Source organism: Rattus rattus, chromosome 7 (assembly GCF_011064425.1).
Source record: "Rattus rattus isolate New Zealand chromosome 7, Rrattus_CSIRO_v1, whole genome shotgun sequence".
NCBI lineage: Eukaryota > Metazoa > Chordata > Mammalia > Rodentia > Muridae > Rattus > Rattus rattus.
Genome location: NC_046160.1, coordinates 45,787,866 through 45,806,125, shown reverse-complemented (window position 1 = coordinate 45,806,125; position 18,260 = coordinate 45,787,866). Strand labels below are relative to the sequence as shown.

At 39.2% G+C, this 18,260-nt stretch overlaps 1 pseudogene; it reads left to right on the top strand.

Moving 5' to 3' along the window:
• The first annotated feature begins 16,092 nt into the window (after nt 1–16,092).
• On the top strand, nt 16,093–16,876 carry LOC116905685 (annotated as a pseudogene).
• The last annotated feature ends 1,384 nt before the right edge of the window (nt 16,877–18,260 follow it).

Below are 18,260 nucleotides of genomic sequence, written 5' to 3'. Positions count from 1 at the left end.
CTTTCCAACTCCTTCAGCTCCCAGTATATCACAGATACTCTGCGTGTTTGTAGAATGATGGATAGACCAAAGAGTGGGCAGATAAGTGCTTGAATAATCTCATCTATGGACCAGTGAGGTTGACTGACTTTCCCAGATTGACTTAGGCAGGTAAAAATAGGAAAAGCATCCTTTAGCAATCTACCACTAATTTCTTGGCTACATTTGCTGGCAAATTAAATACACATCTAGGTATTTGGGGGTGCTTTGGTCTCATAAAGATAAGAGCTAACTTGGCTCCATTTCACCCCTTCAGTTAAAGCAGCAAGACATCCCTTACTTTCAGCTGCTTCTATCTAGTACATGCTAGGAGGACCACACCTCTCTATGTCAAGTAGTCCTAGATGTGGTTCCGGTCTCATCCCTTTTACCAACTTCCCATATCATGAATTAGCCCTGAAGGTTAGTTTCAATTTCTCTTTAACTTAGTCTCAAGGGCTAAATTATTTTCCAAAGCAAATCCCAAAAGTGCAACAAACTTTAAAGCCGTTTAAATCATTAAGAGTAAAGTGTCATTGTGGAGGCCAAGGGACCCTTCAATGGAAGGAGGAGCATGTAAAAAGAAGAACTGGAGATAATATTGTCACTCTGGCCTTTGTTCCTTCGGTGATGTAGGGCAGGTGTTCTTGGCTCCCTTGATGGGCATGTGTCCTCATTATCCTTCTTTCTTCCAGAAGGAGATCTTACTTTGTATTCAATAAATATTTCCTGAAATATTTGGGTTCTTCCCTGCAAGTACTTGAGAATGACAGTAATTATTATCCTCATGTCTTCTTCTAAAGAGGACCCAAGCTATAAATCTAGAACAATGTGAGGAATGCTTCCTTTTAGATGTTAAGTGCCCACAGGCCTTTTCATATAATGTTAGAAATTCATCAAATGGCAGAACCTATGGCAAGGGCCAAGAAAACTAAGCAAGTCTCTCTAAATAGTTGCAGTATCCCCACTGTCATTTCCTATGGTGCAAAAGCAGCACATACCCATGGTCATGGCCAGTTCAAGCAATGGCCTGGAGTTGGTTGAGAATATTTTGTCATGAAATCTAGTGGGGGAACAGCCAAAGGGGCATTACCCATGTCTGGCTGCTATGATTTAAGGACTACAAGTAGGAAATATTCTTTGAGAAAATTATTGTCTTATCACAGTCATCAAATTGTAATAGGGTAAAAGGTAGGGAAGATGGCTCAGTGGGCAAAGGTGCTTGCCACCAAACCTGATGGCCTAAGTTTGATTCTTGAAAGCCAAATCCTAAGTAAGAACCAACCCTTACAAGTTTTCATCTGAACCACGCTGTGTGCATACATGCATGAGTATGGGAGCCTGTGTAAGAAAGCTGTAAATTTGCAGGGAACTATAGATAGGGCAGAGTGTGGAATGCTTTTCCCACAAGGTGGCCTTCAAGACAGAATTGCATAAGCTATGATAAATGAACTCACTTGAAAGCAAGAACATGAATAGAATGCCCTCTCCTGTCCAAATTATCTCTGGGGGAAAGGAATATTATTAAAAGGAATATTCTCATCCCTTTTCACTTGGCTAAAGACAATAAAACTTAACAGCACAGATATTCCCTCACCATACTTGTATTTGATGAAGCTAACTGTAAATATCACTTCATGCTTAGCTTGTTTTAATAATAAAAAATATCTGCTTTCTTCACACTTCTCTTGAGCTCAAAAGCCTAGACTGCTATGTTTTTCCCCACACACAGATCTTTGGAGTATATCCATCAATTCTCAAGGCTTAGCCTCAACAATCAAAGGATGGATCAACACATGAACATTCGAACACATGCATACACACTAAATAAATGTAATAAAAATGCCAAAGGTAATACTAGGGTAGAAAAGAATGGGCATCATCTCATGGCAGGGGAGAGTGTTTTATGCAGAAATAAAATTTTTGCTTGAATAAAATAAAAATTGTATTATTTTGTAGTGTGCATGATAGCAGCAACAGTCTTCAAAACATCAAACATGGTCATCCTAACCTTCAAGGCAGAAGGAAGGGATCATCCAGTTAATTCTAGCACCAACTATCAGCTAAATCTTTCTAGTAGGTCAACAGCTTAGTGGAAAACCACTATAGAAAGGATATTGGGTGGGTTGAAGAACAGCTGAAAAATAAAAATAAAAAAATCAAAGTCCTAGTCCCCTGTCCCTGAGAACAGTGACTTATTTGGGAATAGGACATTGACAGAATAGTTAAGGGTCATAAAATAAGACTGTTGTCTGTATAGGACAAGCCCTAAGTCTAGTTATGAGTATACTTTCAAGAGAAAGGAGCAGAATATTTAACATAGGGATACTATGGGGGAGAATATGGTGCACTAGAAGCAGCCATTGGCGTTCTGTCTTCATAACTGTGTACCAGGGACTGCCAGCAGCCACCTTAGTCTAGAAAGCACACTCAAAGCAGACCCTTCCTCAGAGACTTCAGAAAGAACTCCCCCAGCTGACCCTTAGACTTTAGACTCTGACCATCCCCACCCCAAGAACTGAAAGAACCAATGCTTGATCTTTTAAGCCATTCTGTTTATGATCATTTCTCATGTATTGCAGCAAACCTAAGAAATCAACACAGCCCTTTGGATGTGTACATAAAAGTCAACGAAAAAAAAAAAAGTCAACGGAAAGTGGCACAGAAAGTAGCACTTCCTCAGGTTATAGGAACCTGTTTTTGTTGTTGTTGTCATTTTGGTTTTAGGACATAAATGTATTGAAAGAAGGACCAAGCAAAATACATTTCCATTTTAGCATTCTTTTTTCTTGAAATCTCTATGAAATTAAAGTGCTGGGTCAAAGAAAAGATATTTATGTATACCCTTGGGGAAAAGATCATAGGATCCCTGAGTAAGGGGAACCAGGGTTTTGTTTACAGGCAACTCCTGAGAAACCTCCTTGGGCAACACTTGGATAGTATCAATCAGGACTTATCCTCTGAAATACAGTCTATGAGGGAGAAGGCTATCCTTCCTCCACAGGATAGTGCATAGAGTAGAAAAGGAATTTATGCTAGGAGAGGTGAAAAGGAGGCAGGCTTTATCCAGAAGACCCCAGGGCAGTGTTGGAATGTAGCTTGGTTTGGTATCATTTATCTTACGTGCATCAGGCAGTTGGCATCAGACTGAAATGCAAGTCAGACGGTTACTGAGGCCAGTGGAGGAGTGGCCATGAAGGTAAAGCTCTGTGGAACTGATCAGCAGGTGGGAGGATCACTGACCCACTTTTGCTTGATAGTTGTTGGAACAGAACAATACTTAGTCACAATTCTAGCATCCATGTTGGATGCTAGTTCAGCAATTAAGTAACAGCTGTTTCTAAGAGGGATATTCCAACACTGACCACTAAAAAAGCAAGTGCAGGAACACTGCTATGTGCTACCCTAAGAAAATCATCTGCATCCCTTAATTACACGGAATGATTTGAAGTTGGCTGTGACTATAGCTAATGAAGCCTAGGGTCAGAGGCCCAGGATGAGTAAATATACTTGTCAACTTGATTGAATTGAGAAATGCTTAGAGTGCTGGTGAGGGATATCCTCTGCTGTGTCTGCGTAGGCATTTCCAGAGAAGAACCACTCTGAATATGGGTAACATCACCCCATGGCTTGGTTAGGTACAGGACGGAATCAAAAGGGAATGTAGATGCTAGCATTCTCCCTTCCGTGCTTGCTGGTCAGTCATGATGTTAGCCAGCAGCCTTATGGAGCATAAAGTCATCTCAGCTGTCCTGCCTTCCCCACCACAAAGGCCTTTCATCTTCTCACACCATTAGTCAAAAGTAAATCCTTCTCCTAAGCTGCTTCTTGCTTGGTATTTTATCACCACAGTGAGGAAAGTAACTCACTCACAGGGGACTATTATTTCAACATCATATTCTATCCTGAACATCTACATGACCACCCCAATGACAATTCCAAATCCCAACTACATAGGCAAAGCTTGGGGTGACCTGCCACTTTATACACTATCAATCTGAGCCTTGGGATGTTAGCTCTGTAGTGGCTGATTCTATTCACTGCAATTTAATGGTCAGCTGACTGGAAGATGTTGTAAGACACCCAACTTGTGGGGGAAAACAGTAGAAGCCAATTTAGTCTCCTTATCTGTCTAACTTTCAACTCTCATTCACCAACTAGGGCTAAGATTCACACTGCCTCCTTTCAATCCTCTGGGAGCATAAATCTAGAATCTCTTGTTCTTTCTAAAGTAGTTTTCTAACTAAAATCATGTTAAGAATACTAGCAGCTCTCCTGATGAACTCTTAAACAAGCACTTAGAACTTTAAGGCTATTTTGAAGTACTTTCTGACTGTCTGACCTTTTCTGCCCTGTTTGGCAAGGTATGGTCTTACTTAGAAATGGCTCCAGCATTTAGTGTTTTCTAAGAAGTGTGCCATCATGATAGAATGCACTAGCTATGCACATATCATTTATTTTTAGACTAGAAAAATCTGACTTAAGTGATAGCAAGGAGTCTTTGTCTTCTTTGTCTTGGTTTGGAGTTACTTTTTTATAATCTTAGGCTAATATTTTTTTCTTCCCACAGGGAGGATTTCTACCTATCAAACATTTTTTAGCTCCAAGTATTTCTTGACTCCTCACACCAAAGTAGTCCCTAAAACTGTTCCCATATGCAAATTTTTGGGAAATTTATATTGCTTTAGTTGCTTTTGTTTTCTGGGTACTGGGTATTGAACCCAAGGACTTGTACATGTATAAGTACTCTACAGTCACTCAGCTATACCCACACACATTCATTAAATTGTCCACATTAGTCTTGGACTCACTCTGTAGTCCAGGCAGGCTTTGAAATTGTCATTCTCCTGCTTTAGCCTGCTGCGTAGATGGGATTACAGGTGTGTACCACCAGGATTGACTTATACTGTGCTCTTATGTTATGGGAGGAAAGGGAGTATCCTTGGTGGGGGGAGGAGAGAAACACAAAAAAGGAACAAAAATTACTTGAGAGTGCTTTGAATCTGAACAATTGCTTAAAAATGCACTTCTGTGATTTTAAAAAAAAATGTTCTTTCTCTACAAACATGAATCATATTTATTTAGACTCCCATTCCTGAGTGAGAATTTATCGGCCTTTAAAAATCATCTACTATGCAACATACTGTGGTAATGGGGCAGAAACATATGCTTTCACTGTCTGAGATTTCTTTTAAAGCAGAAGACACTCACCTTTGCACTGCCTTCTCTTGACTCACTTCCTGTCTTTCTCCACTCTCACCCACCAACTGGGAAACTAGCCTAATCAACTTCTCTTCCCACATAGGTTTCACAACCACGGGTTCAATCAAGGAGCAAACATTCATAAAAATACTGCATTCATACAGAATACAGGCACACTTTTTACATCATTATCCCTAAAATAATATGGTACAAAACTATTTACACAGCAGTGTAAGTAATCTAGAGATGGGTCAAAGTACACAAGAGGATTGTTTAAATTATACATAAATACTACAAGTGGAGATAAGAGACTTGAACATCCAAAGAATTGAGTACCCACAGAGGTCTAAAAACAAATATCTACAAGTACTAAGGGGTATTAACTTCCTATTACTGCCATTACATATTGCTGTCAATTTAGTGATTTGAAACAGCATGTGGTTTGGGGTGTCATAAGTCTGAAACAACTTATATTGAGGCAAAAACTAAAGTGTCAGCAGGCATTTGTTCTTGCTGGAGGGTCCAAGGGACAATATATTTCCTTGCCTGTTTCAGCATCTAAGCTACCAGAATTCTTTGTCTGATTGTTGTTGCTTCCATCTGTAAAACACATGACTTCAACTTGTGCATTTAAGGGCCCATCTCATTCTTCTACCTTTGTCTCTTCTGCCTCCCTTGGATAAGGGCCCTACCGAGTGCACCTGGCTTGTCTTGGTGATCTATAAACATCTCTAGTCTTAAGATCTAGCCAACTCTGTGTCCTGAAGTTTTCAAGTAGAGAAATATTCTATGCATTTCCTCCTTCCACTGAAGAGTCATGATGAGCTAAACAGTGTTCATCCTTCAGTCTTTCTTCACCTACATCCTCAGCATGTGCCTGGCTTTGGAAAGAAGGTCATTGTAAGTACGTCAGGTAAGCTGAGATGATGTCATGTTGAGTGAATATGGGCCCCTGGTCCAATATGACTGGTGTCTTTGCAGACAGAAATGTTGACCCTGAGACATACAGGAAGAAGGCCCTGAAACAACAGAGGTAAAGCATGGAATGACACAGCTGCAAGGCAAAGATAGTCAGAGGCCAGGAAAGGGCTGCAAGGTGGCATCTTAGAAGTTTCAGAGGGAAGCATAGCCCTGTAAACAGCTTGGTTTCAGGCCTTTAGTTTCCAGAACTGTAGAAAGACAACTTCCTATTGTCTTCAGCTGTCAGTTATGGTGTTCTGTCTTGACAGTCCCAGGAACTAATCAGATGTGTAGGTAATGAGATTATTCTGTTCATGTTCTACATTTTTCACAGAGGAAATTTGACTAGCTGGTCCACCCCTAAGAACTTTCTTAGTTCTACTTATAAGACACAAGTTTTCTTGTTTTGGTTTGGTCTGGTTTTTGGTTTTTGGTTTTTAGTTTGTTTGTTTGTTTGTTTGGTTGGTTGGTTGGTTGGTTGGTTGGTTTTTGGTTTTTGATTTTTGGTTTTTGGTTTTTTTGCAGATTATTGCCCATAAAGGAGTTTTAATCCAGCAACCTGGGTGCATTGGCTGCTCTGGCAAGGATTACATCCAAAGATATTTTAGATCTATGTGGTCTGACTGGAGTATAGACATGCCCTTAGTACACATCTTTAATCCCTAACAATGAAAGTAAGATTAGTTTGTAGAAGGAAGCAGCCATATTTGTAAGTTATGTCTAATTAAGGGACAGACAAAGTGACAGAACAAAGAAGTATTTGACAGAATGAGTCAGAGAGAGGACACACCCAACTCTAACAAGAACAGCACAGGAAAGAAAGGTTACTTAAAAGCTATGGGGGGTGCTGTTTTATTGAGACAGTTTTACAGAGGCAGTTTGCAAGTGAACAGATTGCCAGAGTTAGTTTGAGGCCAAGCAGAGCAATTCAGTGAGAAACTGAGAGAAGGCAGTCTGAATCAGTCAGCTTGGAGAGGCGTTTTGAGCCAGAACACTTGAGCTAAACCAGCCAGCCAGAATTTAGAAAGAATTAGAAGGGGTGAGCTTATTCAGCAGTAAGCCTCCAGGACAAAAACTGCACTTACAATTTACTGTGCCTGGGGCTTCTTTGGTTGAGAAGTTTATGCTGTCTCCTAACATATAAGCAATCAAAAGATGTATTGATCAGGAATTAGAAAGTATTGTAAGATAGTCAATGTTTTCAAATTCCCAGACTAATAAGCACACAGTGTTTTGGTTTGTTTGTTTGTTTCTGACAAACTTTAAAATACAATAACCAAGTGCTGCTTTTTAACTATATGAGCATAGTAATGAGAGAGGGCACTTCTCTGAGAAACAGTTCCAAGTGGGGATGTGGTTATTACTAACATCTGTTAATGTTATCAGCAATGAGACTTCACATAAATTCAATTTCAATTCAAAGGTAACTAAGCAGTTCATCACTGAGAAGACCTCCCACAAATAAGAAACACTAAGCACTGATGTAAATTCACAAGCACATTTTAATTGAGTATTTTAATTTTGTGAAAAGCATGTACAGGGTTCTATAATATTCCTCTCTCAAAAAAAAATATATATATTAGCTTAGCATCAAATTGTTGATGAGTGACTTCAAATTCAAGTTTAAGTGAAAGCACCTCAATTTTTCAATTGAAAGGAATTTTGAACTAAGGAACTTTCCTTTGCCTCTGTAGTAAGATCCAACAGACAGACAACTTATCAAAAACAAAGACTAACATGTGATTTCTATATACCACACTATGAAACTGTATGCAGATTCCACTTTATGTTTTAATTTCTCCATTGGCAACACTTGAAATAAAGAAGTCATCCAAACATTCAAATGACTCTAATTGTTGTAATGACTTTACCACAGCCCAAGTTTGTCATGAGAATTCTAGTTGGACTGGTAGTTTCAGGTAGGATTCATAAGGAAATGCTAGCAAGCCTGCATCAAAACTAATTTCCAAAGATTATCAGGATTAGTCATGGCTGAAGACAGTTCTCAAAAATATTGACTTAATCCTGAAATCAAAACATCATAGCCCAACTTCAGCTTTATTACATGTTTAATGATAAAAATCCATAGACTATCTGCCTATAACACTGTAAAAAACACAGACTCTAAACATCTTAAATTACTTACAGATTTACAAATTCACCTACCACAGGTTTTTGTTGTCTCATGTATGTCTACTGCCACTCAGTTTGTCATAGCAATTCCACCTCAAATTGTTCTAAATTCACTGTTGGGTTTTTTCAATTTCTTTAAAAAATATTCTTACTTCTAGTGGCTCCATGCAGGCTAATTAGAAATGTCAACTCTCTAATAACTTCCAAACTAGCTCCAAGTCCCCAAATAGATACAATGTGGGCAGTTTCAGTAAAGTCTATGAGTAAAGTCTGGTCACTCGAAGTCATTTTTTTTTCTCTTAATTACTTTTAATCCTGTGTTCAGTGACCTCAATGCCCAGCAACTAAGTTTATTTTCTCCTGACAGCTCTCTAGCTATTGCTCTCAATGCCACTTAGTCAAGTTGTTATTGTCAAATAGCTTTCCTTGCTTGACTAGTGAAGAACTACTCCCAAATTTTTTGGTTACAAATGTTTTGTTTTTGTGAAGAAATTTTGCCATAATGAGAAATCTATTTTAAAATTTCCTAATCATTGCTTTCCCATGATCAGGGAATTTTGGCATCATTATTTAGTCTAGTTATATTGATAGATACTATAGGGTTTTACACAATGTTGTCAGTAACCATCACAAAACAGTTTATACACCTTTGTACCTGAAAATGTGATATTTAATATACATTTTCCTTTTTTTTTGTCTTTCCTTGGTGCCTTAATAGATTTACGGATTTCATTAATAAGTAACCAGTAAAATAAAATTAAATAAAATAAAAAGAGGTGAGGGGAGAACATCAGAGAGTTGGGAATGAGAGATGGAAGGAGGAGGAAAAGAGGGACAAGGAGGAATGGGGAGGCAGGAGGAATCACTGGTGAATTCCAGCAGCATCTTGAGTGATATCCTCATGCCAAGCCACAGTGCAGAATGATGAAAGTACCATGCAGCTTGTGTCTCCACCACTCATTTCTGCCATTCTAGTTTGAAACCGGCAGCTGTAAACAGAAGATTTCTTTCTGACCAACTCTTTACCAACAATATTGTTATTGTACTTGTTTGCCAACAATTACTACTAGCCCCCAAGTCCCATGGATGGTTCTTTTAAAAGGTGTTAACCACTGGACATGTGGGCACACCCCTCTAATCCTGTCACTTGAGAGACAGAAAAAGGAGACTACAAGTTCAAACAAAGCCTGGTCTGCTAACCAGGCCCAGAATCCAGGTTCTCTAGCTACATAGCAAAACCCCATCTCCATCCCCTTCTCCAACAACAACAACAAAAAAAGTTCTAAGATACATTAGTTGTCAGGTTTGGGGAATGGCAAGAGAGGTTGGCTAACTGGGGTAATGACAAGAATATTCCGAAGTAGCAGAATCATCTCTCTCATAATGATGGGGACAGCCTCAAGTAGCTTTAACCACTAAAGAGGGCGGGCATCCCTAGGGGCAAATCTCCTCTACTTGATCTCAGCTAAAATATTTGGAGAACACTGAACATATCCAGAGATGTTCCTGGTCCATCAATTTTATGAATTGATAAGTCCAAAGGGAGGTCCAGATGTGTTCTTGCCTACTGTTTTAACCTCTCAAACATGTGTTCCATAATCTTCAACTATATCCTCAAAACGGTGTCCACCACACAGTTTTCCTTTTGGAGATATGAACTTGAACTAAGCATGCTTAAGAATGCAATTCTTAACTGAGCATGCTCAAGGATGTATTCTTAACTGAGCATGCTCAGGGATGCATTCTTAACTGAGAGTGTTTGGGAATGTACCCACCTCTCAAGTGCCCTTTTACTATGGACAGACTTCTCTCAGGTTTCCTTTGTGTAAGGTGGTCATTGTCTTGTAAATAATTCCTTTGCTCTTCTTAGTTTCAATAGATAAAAAAATTCCAGCTCTTTTATTTCTTGACTGTGTTTGTTTGGGGTCCTGCATTCACCAAGATGAGATACCAACCATTTAGCTACGGATTGACAACTTAGGTTGAGACATCCTTCTCAAAGCCACTGGGGATCCGTTGCTCAACTCCTAACAAGACAGGCAAGGAAGTCGGGCAGCATGTCCCAAGCTGACCCCGTACCCTGGAAAGGAAGCCTGAGCCGGTGAAGAAGCATCTTCTTAGGGCCTGACTCACTGGTTCTGCTGTGTCATCAGGCTTCTCTGAGAACTTGGCAGATAGTCCAAACCTTTTGTTCAGAGTTTCTTGAAACCAATGAACAATGCTGAACTCTTGAGTCAGCTAATAGTCACCATAACAGAGCCAATAGGACAGAAAAGTGCTCAAGGCCAGCCATGGACCCAACACTGCATTTTAATCTTGAGGTCTGGGGGTGAGGGTGATTGTGTGGAACTTGTACTGGGGCGATAACACACACACACACACACACACACACACACACACACACCTACTTACTCAATCATTTGAGTAAGTAATGTAGGATAGGAAACCTACAATAGATCAAAGTAAGTATTTTATCAAAGTTCAATTTGGTAAACCAGTGAGTTATTGAGTTGGTTTTTTTTTTCATTGAGGTTGCTGACAGGAGTGTGGGTGAAGGGTTACTTAAAGGAGCAAGGATGACTCAAAAGTAATTGCGTCACCCAAAAGCCCACCCTAACAGAGTGATGACTCACAAATCCTGCAGCCCTGGAGCAATCTTTGTAACTTACCGGCAACACAACTGGGCCAAGAATCTCGGCTTAGCTGCTCAGCTGATCAGTGTGTCCCCTGCCCCCAGCCCTCCCCCACAAAGGTTTCTGATGTCTGTAAGTTGGCAGGAGGAGAGTATAGATCATATTTCAACTTTCCTAGACTTGTGAAGTTTGTTTTCTCCTGAGTTTCATGATCGCCCTCCTTCCAAGAGGGAGAGAATGGTTCCATTGGGAGGAAATGATTGTACAATAAAGGCAAAAGACAGTCTTCGTGAGCGGCCATAGGCCAGAAACTGTGGCCTCCATCTTGGGAAGAGAGATCTGAACATAAAAGGCTTCAGAAGAATTCTAATTAGTTAAGAGAAATTGAAGTACTGGTTGCCAGTAGTTTCAAGTTTGGGGTTTGGGAAACCTCTGCTCAGGAAGTTTGAATAAAGACAAGCAGCTCTGATAGGCAGGGTAGGATCCCCCCAGATCAGTTTTTATATTCTGGAGCCCACGGGTGGGTAGTGAGACACTATCAATGCTGTAAATATGCCAGATCCAAAATCTTTAACTGCATAAATAGTGATATCTAATTTTAACTGGGCTTTTTGAAAATATGTTGTTCATCCTGAAGGAGAGTTGCTTCTATTAATATCAGATTGTGACTCTTCACCAAAAGACATAGACACACATACACATCTCTTTGGGGCTGATGAATAACTTCTTGTGTCCTATGACTGATCTTCTTGGACTCCAAAGTATGAACTGATTGACCATTTAAAAATCCATTATGAAAGCAGCATCCATTTGTATGCTGTTTCCATCTCTAATGTATATATCATTAGACACTCAGCTTATAGCAAGCCCAAAGCCAATATCAACTTAAATGGAGAGAAAATCAAAGCCATCCCTCTAAAATCAGGAACAACAGGTTGCCCACCTCTCTCCACATACCTATTCGATATACTGAAAGTCTTATCTAAAGCAATATGACAACTAAAGACATCAAGGGGACACAAATTGGAAGGGAAGAAGTAAAAATATCTATATTTGCAAATGATATAATAGTGGTCCTAAACATTCAACCAGAAAATTCTTCAAACTGATAAACACTTTTAGCAAAGTAGCTGGACACAAAATTAACTCACAAAAATTAGTAGCCCTCCTATATACAAATGACAAATGGATTGAGAATGAAATTAGGAAAATAATGCTTTTCATAATAGACTCAAATAACAAATATTGTTGGGTAACTTTAACCAAGTACAGGCCTTATATGATTTTAAAAAGAACTTCAAGACACTGGAAAAAGAAACTGAAGAAGATATCAGAAGATGGAAAGATTTCCCATGGTCATGGAATGGTAGGATTACTGTAATAAAAAATGGCCTTCCTACTGAAAGCAATCTACAGATCCAATGCAATGCCCACACAATTTTTCACAGATCTTGAAAGGACAACTTCTAGCATCATGTGAAATTAAAAAAAAAAAAACAGGATAACTAAAACTATCCTGAATAGTAAAAGAACTGCAGGAGGTATCACCATCTTTGATTTCAATATATAATACTAAAAGCACCATAGTATTAGCACAAAAATAGACATGTTGATCAAAGGAAGCAAACTGAAGGCTCAGATATAAATCCCACGCCCATGCACATCTGATTTTTTATTAAGAAGCCAGAAACTCACATGGAGGGCACAGCACCTTCAACAAATGGGACTGGTCAACTGGACTTCTGATAGTAACAACGCAAATAGACCCAGACTTACCAATCACTCCACACAAAACTCAACCATAAATGGATCCAAGATCTCTACTTAAACTGGACATACTTTATAAAAGTAAAGTGAAAGAGTAGAAGTGAAAGGGAAAAATATCCTGAACTCATTGGCGGAGAGGAAACTCTTTCTGAACCAAACAGTGTTAGCATGGGAACCAAGATCAGCAATTAATAAATAGGATCTCGTAAAACTAAAAAGCTCCTGCACTGCAAAGGACACTGTCATTTGGCCACAGCAGTCTACAGAATGGGATTTTATCAGCTACACATCAAATAGAGAACTAATATCATATGTATGTATGTATGTATGTATGTATGTATGTATGTATGTATGTATGTATAAACACTACATATGGGGACCTTGATGGAGTTCTACAGAAGCTGGCCTGGGCCCTACCAGATCACAGGCCTGACCAACTCAGCTACCTATGCTCAGATCCAATACTTTTGAGCCAGTCTACTCCAACATTTACCCCATCTACAGATGCTAGAAATGTGAAGGAATCGGTTCTGCAGAATCAGAGCTGAAGGATCACCATAATAACTCTGGCAACAGCAGGGTATCTGGAATAAGTTAGCTGCGGGACAGGCTCATAGATATTAAGTGTTATATGACACACTGCAGTTTCTAATACTACTATGACAAATGTATATGCAGCAAAGAATTGGGATCATTGAGTGAGTGGTAGACGAAGATGAAACTAGAGACACAACACCATGGCAGTGATAGGTGTGAGAGAAGCCTGGGCGGGTGGGGAAGCATATCTGTGGTCTAGCGTCCTGGGCCATACTGAAACCTGAGGTTTATGTCAATGACTGAAGTCCTTCAGCAGCCTGGAACCGTATTGATGTCCCTGGCCTAAGATACCACTGAAAGTCACATAGATGTCCTTGGTCTAGACTGATGCCTGAGTCCATGCTCATGCCCAGGTCTGTGTTGTTGTCATAGCCATACTAATGTTAGTAGACTGCTCTGCTACATAAGGCCATGCTAATATCTGGCTCAGTGTTGTCTCAGCGGGCCGTGTTTGAGTCCATGGTCTTACTGTAGCTGGGGTCTGTATTGATGTCCATGACCCATGTTACCATCAAAAGCCATGTGGATGTCCAAGGTCTGTACAACAGCCTGAAGCCATGTTGATATCCAAGTCTTCGTTGCCACTGAGGGTCATGTCTGGCTTTGTAGTCCGTGGTCTGGGTTACAACTGAAAACCATGTGGGTGTCCATAGTCTGTTCTGCAGCCTGGATCTATCTATATTTATGTTCATGGACTCTGCTGCCTATGTGGGCTGTAATGATGAGAGTGGCCTGTGCTGTCACATAAGGCCATGGTGATGTCTGGGTTCTTACTGGCATAGAGGGCCACATATGAGTCTGGGATCTTACTATGGCAGAGTACCATGTTGATGACTGTGGTCTGTGCTGATACTGAAGAGCATGCTGATATCCAGGGTGTATGCTGACACCAAAGATTATGTGGATATCTGTGGTCCCTGTAGTCTTTAGAACCATGTATAAGACCATGATTCATGCTCCTACTAAATATAAAGGGCAAAGAAACTACATTTACCATCATATTGATGGCTACAGACTCACAGTTGAGAAAGAGTGACATAGAAGGCTCTTTTGACCACCTCTATGTCTACCTCACTCTACCTCCCCAAAAGTAACAACCTAGACAGAAAGTCATCACAGAAAACTCTTTAAAACTGTGATAAAGATGCTGAAGTGTAATTTCCCACAATCTAGGGCTTCTTGTAAGGATTCAGGTGGGGAAGGATTCAGACATTTTAAGAGGCTGGTGACCAGTGTTTGACCATGCTCCATTGAGTCTATGGACAACAGAAATTAAACCTGTTTTTCCTCCTCTTTCTCTTCTTCCTCCTCCTCTTCTTTTCTTCATTTCTTCTTTATTTCTTTTCTTCTTTTTCCTCTTCCTCCTTTCCCAAGGGTGGGGGTATACCACAAGGGTAGGGGGCTAGACCTGGGATGACTGGAAAATGGTGTCCTCAGGATTCATGTTATGAAATTCCCAAATAAATAACCCAATTAAAATTGGATAGAGATCTAAACAGACTTCTCAAAAGAGGAAAGTCAAGAGGGTCAAAAACACTTAGAAATGTTCAACATCTTTAGTCATCAAGGAAATGCAAATCAAAACTACTTTGAAATTACATCATACACCAGTCAGAATGTAAGATCAATAAAACAAGTGGCAGCTCATGCTGGCAAGCATATGGAGTCAGCAGAACACTCATCCATTGCTGGAGGGAGTGCAAGTTTATACAACTCTATGGCAAACTGTATGGCAGGTTCCCATCTATCCCAAGATCCAGCTCTACCAAACTACCCCTCAAATGCCCCTTAATTTTAACTGTCTCTCTCCTATTCCCTTCCCCAAACTTGTTCCTCCTGTTCTAGCTCCTTCTCCATCCATCCATAACTATCTGTTCTATTTCCCTTTCCTAATAAGATCTGTCTGTACTTTCTAGGCCCTTATTCTATATCTTCCAAAAAATAAGGTCTTTTCTATCAACATGATCAAAACTCACGAACTCACAGAGACTGAGGCAACATGCACACAGCCTGCCTGGGTAAGCACCACATCTTCTGTCTACAAATATTATTATTTCCAGTTCAGTGTGATCCTTGAGTATGAGCTCAAATGGGTCTTTGATTGTTGTGTCTTCTCTGTTGTCTTATCCAACTCTGTTGTATTAGTTTATGTTTTATCTATTATATTTTATTACATTTTATCCTTATTCCTTAGAATTATTCATCTTTTTTAGAATTAGTGTTCCTTAGAAACCTATTTTGTTTTCTAATGAAAGGAAGTGGAGAAGAAAGGAGGTAGAGAGGAACAGAGAGGAGTACAGGAAGGGAAATCATAATCAGGATATATTATTTATATATTATTTATATATAAATATATATAAATCAGGATATATTAATTATATATATTTTGAGGAAAAAAACCATTTTCTTATAAAAGGAAAAAATATATTTTAAAAAAGAGTTTAAAGGTTCCACTAATGAATGTAAATGTGTTTGAAGTAATTCAAGACTAAACTGTGTTTTTAATAAGAAAATATAAGAAACAAATGTTCTTTCACTGAATAAAATAATGATTTTGTCTAATTTAAAGTCTTATTTAAGTCTTCTTTCAAAATAAAAATTTAAGGAGATATATCAAAATAAGTATCAAAAGAATGTCTGTGAGATAGTGGATAAAATATAAAGGAAGCTGTAATCATGAAGTCGCAGATTTTGGTGAGGAAAAAAATTGTGAGACAAGGTCTCACTATGTAACCCTGGCCATCCTCGAACTCCTTATGTAGACTAGGCTGGTATGGAACTCACAGAGTTCCCCATGCCTCTGCATTCTGAGTACTGGTATTAAAAGTATTTGCCGCCACATGTGTCAATGAAAGAAAAATGTTTAAGAATTTTGTATCAGATACTTCCGGGGGACAATGGGCGGGTTGAATATTCTGTGCCTTTGGCGAGGTTCATTTTGTTGCTAAACATTTCATCCTTCCGCAGCCAAAGGACCCAGAAGAGTGAGGACGCGCTGACACCTCAGATGCCAGGGCCGGAGCAGACCATTTCAAGCTCCCGGATGGCCATGGCCGTGGGTTTTAAAATGTATGTGGATCAGGCATGTAGAGCTGCTGAGGAACTTGTCAATATTTACTATGAGACAATGGACAAAAGATGACATGCACTTGTCAGGCTGTGTTTGGACAAGGCCACTCTAATCTGGAATGGAAATGTTGTCACAGGGCTGGAAGCCCTTGCTAATTTTTTTGAGACGTTGCCTTCCAGAGAATTCCAGATCAATATGTTAGCTTGCCAACCAGTTCATGAGCAAACTACCCAGTGCCAGACTACAGTGCTCGTCATGACCAGTGGAGTCGTGAAGTTTGAGGGAAACAAACAACACTTCTTTAACCAGAGCTTCCTGCTGACTGAGCAGAGCACTCCTAACAGCACGCTGTGGAAGACTGCAAGTGATTGCTTCCATTTTCAAGATTGGGCTAGTATTTAAAGGAGCAAAAGCCCATTCTATTGGTCCATTAGTTCCAGCAAGAGAAGTTTAATGTGAATTAATATATTTCATTGCAAAAATACTATAAACTTACATGTATGTACTAAAACTAAATGTATGCATTTTTTTTATTCCTAGCAGCATCTTTGCTAGATCAGCTGCCAGTTTGGATTATTGCCCTTAAGAGGTTTAAAGATAGTTTTTTACATGCCTTATGCATATATCCCACTGATACTCTCAAGGTAATATTAAACACGATCTAGGTACTAAGATACTCACTGTGAACCTGATCTCTTGCACAAATTGAGTCCTCTTTGTAATACTGTCTATGGAATAGCACAAGGCCGCTCTGTAGGAGGAAATAGTGGTTTTTCAGTTATTAGGGTAATTTCTCAATGAAGCACGTGCCTGTTTACGATTAACAATGGTATTAAAGTTTTAATATATAAGTATAGATATTTGAAGTCAGTTCAACTTAATTTTATGCTAGTGTTCTGATTTATTTCAATTGCATATACGTGTATAATAGTCCTGCTGTTTTCTGACACTGACATGTTTCCTTTTGAAATGAAGTTATCAACTAGACGGGCGAAAATGTTCTTGACTGATACTTGCGTATTGGGTAGGTACATGTATGTAGTGGCAGTAGGAACTTGGAAACATTTTCTTGGAAGCTTCAAGTCAATATATTTATGTGATAAATGGAAGTGAAAAATAAAAGCTTTACTGGGAGAGTAAGGAGTGAGAAACATAGAAATCTAAGACTGAAGCCAACAAACGAGAGAGGTGGCCATACTCGCGTCCTACCTCCTGCAAGTGTAGCCTCGTTTCAGGATTGTATCCCGAAAGTGTCTAAGAATCCTTGCCAAATGGTCCTAAAAACTGGACTTTAAGATCCTTTTACTTCCCTTCATACTTATATCCAGTGTCCGCCCTAGTTTGTGAATTCATAGGATTAAGATATCAGCAGTAAACTTCGTCTCAGAGTCTGAAAGGTAGAAAGGAGGCTACTGCTCAATCCCTGTGTACTCCGAACTCCAGTCTTCCGTGTAGGCCTCGAGCCCACAGCCTCCTGGGTCTTACCCGCCACGCGCAGGAATGATTTTCTTCTCTGCTGTTTGCACTGTCAACTGTATTACCTACTTTTTAAGATTAAGTCTATGATTTTATGATTTATTTCTGTATGGCACTGGATTAAAAATAATATTAAAATATTTCTGCTTATGGTTAAAAAAAACCAGAAATCAAGGAAAAGATCTTCATGATAAACTTCAAAAGAACAAACTCATTAACTTTATGTCTTAGCTCCTAAAGACAAAAAAAAAAAACTTTTTAGTTTTTAGTTAAATTTTACAATTCTTTGCAGTTTCTAAATATTTTAAGCTAAACATGCTAGCTTTGTTCTGTGGTATGATCAAAATTAAATTATCACTCAATTTTAAAACTAGTAATTTACTTTGGTCCAGAAATGCACTTTT